Genomic DNA, 7,919 nt, shown 5'->3' with positions numbered 1-7,919 from the left:
ATTGTGTTGAATTTCATTGGAAGAAATTGTTATTATAACATCAACCTCGTTTTTACAGCCCAGACAAAACTTTACTCACCTAGGAGACCACCTGGGAAATCAATCAGACTCCTGCTTATCAGTAGAGATTACTTTACTTTATCAGATGACTGTTTAGAAAAGAGATATTTCGAAGATTGCATTGATAAGAATGCGCATCTTCGATTGACAATGGCTAGAAAAACGACTGGCATTGTAGGCATACCAGAAGGACACAAAATTGAAATTTATAATGGCATTAACATATTAATTTTATATCTTATAAATGCTAACACAAGAAAAATGCAATTACTTTTAAAAATAGCAAATTTTAATTCAAATTTTCAAAGTACATAAATTTATAAGGGGTTTATCAGCATATTTTCTATAGTTGAAAAATCAGTCGATTTTCCTTTTTCCTAGCATTTAAACACTATTTTTAATAAAATTATAAATTTTACAGCAATTTTATTTATATTTATTATGTTTTTAAATTCACATGAATTATTAGATGCATTTGGTTTATTAACCGATTCTCCAGGAATATCGAACAATTCATTCTTTTAAACCAAACCTGATATTTGACAATTAAATTGTGACAGATGTTAACCCTTGCATTTGTTTGTCAATTGTGTGAATGAATCCCATGATATCACAATTCCATTAAAATCTCAAATGTCTAAGCAATAAGTTACAAACTGCACATTGGCGTTTACGATAATATAATTTCACTTTCAGAAAGCGGATGTAATTCCAACAATAACAACAAAAAATATATATTGCTTCTTTATTTTTAGCAATGGAAGAAAATCACGTGATTAATTAGATGATGGAAAATCAAAGCATTTTGAATTTCGTTGCAATAATAAAATCAATAATTTATGTATACAAAAAATATTTCTTTAAAAGTTCTCAGAATTCTGGGACTGATTACATGAAAAGTAAATCCGTGTCATTAAAAAGATAATTTTTTGAATTTTAATTTGGTGTAAAATTCAATTCTGCATAATTGCATTTTCGAGAATTATAAGTAAATCCACAAAATCTAATTTTTTTTAAATTAACATTTCTAAACAATCGCACATTTCCACTCTCAAAATATATTTGTGACAAATTTAATTGAACTAGATCAAATGGTTTGTCATAGTGAACTCCAAAAAAAAAAAAATAATAATAATAATAATAATAAAATAAATACTTTCCTACATTATTAATAAAGATGTTAATATTTATAATAATTTATTGCTGGATATACTATTCTTATTTTCTACAATAAAACATGAAATTTCAATCCAAAAAAGAACTCTAAAGGGGATTCTTTAGAAGTAGATAAGTTGGGCAACACAGTGTCCTGTAGATTCCATCCGGTATTCAAATTTTGGGGACCTCCTAACTCCTCAACATTTTTATTAAAAGAACAAAATTTAATTAGAAGTAAGAAATATTTTTAACAAAAACAGTATTCAGAAAAACAAAATACTAAAAGTCAAAATATTTAAACACCATTATTCAAACTAAGATCGCAAGAAAGTTTTCCAAATGTGGACATATTCGCTTTTTTTCTGAAATGTAATTTTTTTTTTTTCGTAATTTCCGTGTCCGATTAAACAAGAGTGTAAAAAATCTAGGAAGTTCTCCGAAGGAAAATAGCATTTATTTTTTTTTCAAAAGTAAACATATCCATTTATAAAAGAATTCAGTATTTTAGAATACAAAGAAACCAAGGAAAGAGGTCGCTAGTGCGAACGTTCTTGAGGGCTGATTGGACGAATAATAAAAATACCGAGCAAATTGTAGTTCATTGGAATTCGAAAATAATAAATAGTAAAACGAGAAAACATCGTATGTTATCTTAATAAACGATATTTAAAAAATAAAACAGAACTGATAACCGGCACAGATAATAAAACATTTTCCCATAAAATAATTACTTTTTTAAATAAATTCAATTTTCTATTTTAGATAAAAAAAAAAAAAACGATTTTATTTGAATATAATTTAAGATTCTGTACCATAAAAATGTTCCTATAATATACAGGCAAAAAATATTTTAACTCAGTTTATCAGAATTTGGCACTTATAACATTCACCATTTTTTTATCTCTACATTTAAAAAAAAATGCAACTATTTTTAAGCCCATGAATTATGCATAATACTACAAAAGTTAGAAAGACACAAACAGGAAAAAATGATGGAAAACATTTATTTACAATATATTTCAAGCATTCAGTTCTACTTGATGGATTCACAAACATTCTTTTCAGTTAGAATTCTGATATTGAAATGCATTAAAAAAATTTATAATATTAGTATATTATATCATTATCGGATTCAAACTCTGTATTTCAAACCGAAACTTTATGGACTTCAGGCAATAAAAATGTTGCATTAAATAAAATTCAATTTCCGGGTTCCCTCTGATACTCTAATCCTCCAAATAGCTTTAAGTGAATTATATAAAAGACCATACTATAAATTAAATAGTACATTTATGAAAGTTTAGGGGCAATGAATATATAGTCGCTTTCTTTTTAAAATATAACAAAGAACAGCGATATAAGAAAATGTTCATTGAATTTCTTCTACAATGAAAAAAAAAAGTATGTTACATTCACCATGTTTACGATGATAACAAATTTTTTACTACTCGTTTAACTACCAAACAACAAAGAACTGAAGAGATTGTTCGAAGCAAATAAAAGCAATTTTATGGCGTATAAATTTATAACATTTAGCGAAAGCTATGTGCAAGACCGTATTCTCATAAGTCAGCATTTTCTGAAGCAAAACTTTAAGAGCACACAATATATTTTCACACCTTTCTTTTGAGAATTTCGTCGTAAATTCAATAGCACTTTAAAAAGTACTCCTTGGGAACTTTGCCTTGAAAGTAAGTTCAAATAAAAACAATGAGCTTGGTTTTTTTCTCCCGATTTTTCAAGAACATAAACAATATCATAGTTTTGAGTTCAGTTTCTTAATATAGAGAAGACTTAAGAATGCAATTTAAACCTTTTTCTTTTGAATGCATGGTTCCAAATTTTCACACGATTTGGCGTGTTATATCAAATACCACAAAGAACCGATACTTTTTGTATTTTTGTAATGTCACATTTGCATATATGTAAATACCGCAAGATAGTCGATCTTTTGATGGATTTGGTGAAAATTTGCATTAAAAAAACATTAATTCTTTTAATAAAATTTATGCCAGTTTTTTAGCATCTAATTTGTTAAATTTTATAATCATCGCGTTATCTTGCATAAAAATGGATGAATGGAATATCGTTAAAATCTCATATGAATATATAGACAGGTGTAAAGACACTATTCCAAATCTTATTCATCTGATTTCATGCGTTTCTGCATTATTACATCCTTCTGTAAACACAATGAATTATATTTGCTATGCTCAATTTCCTGTTCAAATGCTTTAATGTTTAATTATTAACAATACGAGATATTTTCTTATGCAATATAATCAAACCTCCCTAAAATCATATCGATTTATTTTGAAATTCTTTTATGCTTTAGATTAATTGTTCTTTTAATCTATTTTTAATGAACTCAATTTTTTCATGCCATAACTCTTTCCACGAAATAATTTTATCAATTCAGGAACATCACAATTAAAAAATCAGTTATTAAAATAATGGATTTTAGGTTCATTGTTTATATAAAATATAAAGTATCAGAAGGACGTAGTTGGAAAATTAGGAATTAACAACTAATTAGGAATTTTATATTTTGTTGTAAATAATATCTCAGAAGACATATTTACGTGCAAAATTTAATCCGTTAAATACCCTGCATAACAAACTGTTTGTAATAAAGTAATTTTAAAAAATGTAACATTAGATTTTTTAAACATATTAATATTTTTATGTTCACATACTTTCAGTTAATTGTATCATTCATAATGTAAGAATACTTCAAAAAGCGCAATAACACAAATCGTAGAGATGTAATTAAGCACATAAGTAGTAAATGAAAGGACAAAGTCAAGAATTCAAGAACTAACTATCACATTATCGATAAATTCCATGCATTTCTCGATACTTTTGAATAATGAAGCATTAAATTCATTTTAATACAATAATATTTTTAATCTGGCATAATTTGTTATTTCTGTTGACCATTCTGCTTATAGGGCTCATCAGTATATAGTTTTCTCTAAAGATGATGAGTGCTCCCTTGAAAAAGCTGTGAATCCAATTTCATGCAAAATCAAAATATGAGCTTTAGAATAAGAACATGAACATTTCTTTTCTGGTTTTATGGAAATAAAGCTAAAACCCTTATTGAAATTTAAAATTATTTTGAATTCTGATTAGTCATCAATAGCTATGGGCATCCTATTACACTATTATGCATTTACATTTTTCCTATTTTTTTATATATACTATTTAATTCTTGTACTGACCGTTCAATGTCAATGATCCGGCTGCCGATTTTCGGTCTTACCTTTTGCTGACCGATGATCTTCTTTGGTGTTTTCCTAACTAGTGGGTTGTTTCATGGCAACCAGTCAATTTCATTCTTTTATTAAAAGTCGGATGTAAATGAACCGGCTGCCGGTCTTCGGTCTTACCCTTTGGTGGACGATTATCTTCTTTGGTGTTTTATTTTTTAATGGGTTGTTTTGCGTAGGTCCATCTATTTGATTCTTGTACCGAAGGTGCAAATGTGCCGGCTGCCGATCTTCGGTCTTATTCTTTGGTGGTTGATGATCTTCATTTCCTACAGAATGGGTTGTTTCATGTCGACCCATCTATTTGATTCTTGTACTGATCGTTCAATGAAAATGCTGCTGCTGCTGCTGGTCTTCGGTCTTAACCCTTTGGAGACCAAGGATTTTCTTTAGAATTTCCTTCCGAATTAGTTCTTTCGCAGCGATGCCTCTTTTCCCGTTTCGCTTTGATCTTTCCAGAATTTGAATCTTATTATACATTTGTTCGTTAATTGCATCATTTATTAAGTAATAATTCTTCAAAAGAGCCCTATAGGGCAGACATTTTGATCTAGAGCTATCAAATTTGATGCTTGGTAAAAAAAAAAAAAAAAATCAAAATTTTGGTCAAACATTAACCGAAATTTTAACATTTTCCCTCAAAAGCATATTACCTCAAAAAAAATATATCTTTTTAAAATTAAGTCTAATGAAACCAATTTCATTTTCCTGCAAATATTACTTTAAATTTAATAATGTTTTGGAAATTAAGTTTGAATTCAGATAATAACAATGCTTTATACTTTTGTAATGAAATTAAGATAAATTTATTGTTCCATCAAACCTTTCAGTGGCTTGCTTTTGTCTACTTTTAAGTTTTGATAAAAATAAAAAATTATATCCCTTTGGATATAAATTTCAAAAAGAGATTTTCTATTTCCGATTTTTTTTCTTTAGCATAATAATATTCTTGAGCGACATTCGTTAAATAAATTATTTGGAGCGAAATCTTTATGCACAGAATACAAGGGCTAAGATACATAAAAAAAAAATCAAACCTATAATATCATGATGCGATTCTTTGTACTAGAAATGAGATTTTTACATTTTCCGTATGCGAAACATGCAAACAAAAAGTATTGTATTTGTCAAAAAAATTCAAATTCGTGATTTTGACGAATCCCCACTTTTCAGACTTCCTTAAGTCAGAAATACATATTTTTCTAACTATGTCTGTCTGTCTGAATACAATAATTAAAAATCACTTTTGAACAGGTATGAAATTCGGCATATGAAGTTTACACCAGATTTGGGCTTGTATAAAATTTTGAACAAAATCCATTAAAAAAAGGTGTTGTCTGTGTATTAATACTAGAATCCGTAGAATACTACTTATTAAATGCAGGTCTTAATAAAGTAATTTAATTCTTTTCTGTGATCAGAATATAAACCCTCACTTCCTAATGCAAATTCTCTTTACTTTTTTAAGCAAATTAATTATGAAACTTCTCTAAGTTTGATGACATTTTTCATATGTGCACCGAATTACATATTTTTTTCATGCATGTATTTGTAAGGTTTAAGTATCTATGGTATTCTTTGTACTTTGATATGGATCAAAGGATATAATCAAAATCTCATGTTTCATATAATCCAGAGATTAAATAATTTGTAAGGCAAGTGCTTGCGCTTATATTTCAGTTCAATTCGATACATTCTGTTCAAAACTGATTTATTTAAATGTGAATATTTTTAAATGCGAATTATACGAGTAATTTTGAGTAAATCATGCATATTCTAAATCATAATACATCGTGAGTACCATAATAAATATTGGCCATTTACGGTATATGTAAGACACTTAATAGTGAATTTTCTTTTCCCGTAGTAATAAAAACATTTTAGAGTATGCACATTATTCGATAATAGAAATTAAACGAATAACCAGTGACAAAACTAACCAATGAAACTATTTACCGTCTTCATTATATGAACAATCAATTAAACATTGTTGTTTAAAACCATATAAGAGCATAATAAAAACTTTAGAAACATTTGCCTTTTTATCGATTATAACGCTAGTGGAACATACAAATTGAACATAGACCTAAAGAAAACTTTTAAAATCATTCAGATTCAAATTATTTAAAAAAAATCTTTGAAACCAATCAAATCAAGCACTGCTATAAACAAACTTCCGACATAAGACTTTTGTATTTTTTTGTATACAAATCACAACTTTTCATTCAAGGTCTGGGTATTGCCCTTTATTTTCTGTCCATAACAAATCACCTGCCTCTCGCCCCTTTTCCAAGCAGTAGTATTATTGTCAACAGACTAACAACATTATATTCGGATCAAGTCGAAGGTAAAAAGATATCCCAACTCCGAGAAGCAGGAAAAAGGATGCAAACGACCGGATGTGCTCACGTGACATGACGGGGTGCCTAACCCTTTGAACCCCGGCTTTTCTGACGCCATCTGTTTATTGCATAGAAGTATATATGAACCCCTCAACCTCCATTCATGTCTTTCCACCCTCAATAAAATCCCTCTGTTGGTAGTAACATGGTATTCTTTTCCCAGCATCGACGCTGTCTATTGAGTTGTGAATTATGTGAAGTTACCTGTTGTTGAAAAAAAATACGCGAAGTCGTCATAGTGAATCTCTGCCATTGAAAAATTTCAGAAGTACGCAGCTACATTTCAAAATAAATATTTATTTCTGAAGGATATAAAAAATGGTCGATTAAAAATGGAAAACAATTTAATTTTGTAACCATTTTTATTCCTATATTTTCAAGAATAGTCTTGAAAATATAGAATATAGAAGAATTTTTCTGGGAAGCCCTAACAAAGTCAATTTGAGCAAAACAAATGAGGGATATTATATATCGTATATAGCGTATATTATAGCGAAGCTAAATATACTGTAGCGTTTATGTATATTATTTAATTCTAAAGTGATTAATTAAAGTGATTTAATTTTCGATATAAATCGGTCAAAAAATGGTTAAAGATAATGTGATTCGTGGGTTCCACATGTTGATGAAGTTCCTATACATTTCATTAATTTCAAAAATTATAAATAGTTCAATTCCAAGGGATAAAAAAAATCTAATAGTTTATATGCCGTTTCGACACTAATTATAAGTAAAATGGCTTCGGAAAACAGTGATGTTAAAATAAGCCTTATTTAAAAAACAAACAGACAAACAGCAAAATAAAATAAATACATTCAATTTTTCGAACTACAGGAACTTACATATGCTCCATGAGATATTGTAAAACACAAAGCGGTATTGTATTATATATACTATATATACGTCGGGAAAGAATTTTATTTAAAATATATCTTTATTCTTAAAACAAACATTGCTCTGTATTTTTTTTTTTTTTTTGTTGTTGTTGTTAAAATAAATACCTCAATTACGACTTTGCTTAAATCAT

Source organism: Argiope bruennichi, chromosome 8, assembly GCF_947563725.1.
Source record: "Argiope bruennichi chromosome 8, qqArgBrue1.1, whole genome shotgun sequence".
Lineage (NCBI taxonomy): Eukaryota > Metazoa > Arthropoda > Arachnida > Araneae > Araneidae > Argiope > Argiope bruennichi.
The sequence above is the reverse complement of the archived record's forward strand: the minus strand, read 5'-3'. Positions refer to the sequence as shown.